Raw genomic sequence first — 1,240 nt, 5'->3', positions numbered from 1 at the left:
GGCGACCGATCGTTGACCTCCGCCACTCAAAGCGAAGGGGTATTTATTACACAGCGGCAGTAGTGATGCTGGACTTGGGTCTGCAATGCGTGCGTGGGGGAAACCTTGGAGCCAAACCTTGTATATATGTATTCCTTTTGCGGTGATAGTCAGACGCGCCAGACGGCCGGCGGGGAAATGGATTAGGGTCCCTCGGTGCTTCATTATAGTTCGGAGATAATGATGAACACAATTAACTTAATGGGCTGCCTGTCCCTTGTCACGGGGCGAACGCACACAGCGTTCTTATCACATTCACCGCACTGCATTTCCGCGCAGGCAGCGTCTTTAATGAAGTCCAACCGTTAGAAAATAAGGTCACAGTACTTATAACTTCTAATATTGACTAAAATATGTTTTTATTTCCCTTTTTGTTTCTTTTAGTCATAAGAGTCACAATCAGGACTTCAAGAAACCTCATGACCGCATTATTACGTTATTACCTTCTCAATTGTTAAGAAGTTGGGAAGAAGTTGCCTGTTTATTGGTTAGGGTTATGGCGACCGTTGGCATATGAAATATGAGTATCTTTTCAATACTCCTCTCCTTTTTTCTAGGAAAATAAGAGGTATTGCAAATGCGAATGGTCGTTTTATGTCATCACTTTATAAACGTAATTTCTATTATCGGATTCCATCACAGTGTGGCTATTTGCGTTGCTGAAGAATGTTGATGTACGTAAAATAATGATAATTTGACTTTCATGATGTTTCAAGTCATTTTTTCTCCTAAAACTCTCTCATGTTCCCCGCGAACTTTTTGATAAGTGCTGCCAAGAAAACATATTATTTAATTTCCGATGATACACTGCAGGAATTTTAGCCTCCCGGTAACTTTTGCTTCTCTGGAAAACTTGCGAAAGGAGACAAACGCAAGTTGAGATGGATGAGAGGTCTCTTCAGAGATTCTCTTATTACGGGCACAGATGCGAAAGCAATTTGTAGGACTCTCCAAATATTTTCACGTCTTTGCTGACTGAGGATATCTTTTTTGTTTGTGTGTTTGTCTTACTTATCTTTGGGATTGCTTTAGGATAATACCTCGCGGACAGTGGAAGCTGGATAACGCGTTAAGAGGAAGATAGGGAGAGGAGCAGGGAGAGGAGGGAAGGAGGAAAGAGGAAAGTGGAAAGGACAGAGCGGCGGGGAAGAAAGGGAGAGGGGGGCCTGTTATGCGGTATATGACCTGATTTGAAGAGAGT

This window comes from Penaeus monodon, chromosome 25 (genome assembly GCF_015228065.2).
Source record: "Penaeus monodon isolate SGIC_2016 chromosome 25, NSTDA_Pmon_1, whole genome shotgun sequence".
Taxonomy (NCBI): domain Eukaryota; kingdom Metazoa; phylum Arthropoda; class Malacostraca; order Decapoda; family Penaeidae; genus Penaeus; species Penaeus monodon.
This window is presented reverse-complemented; position numbering follows the sequence as displayed.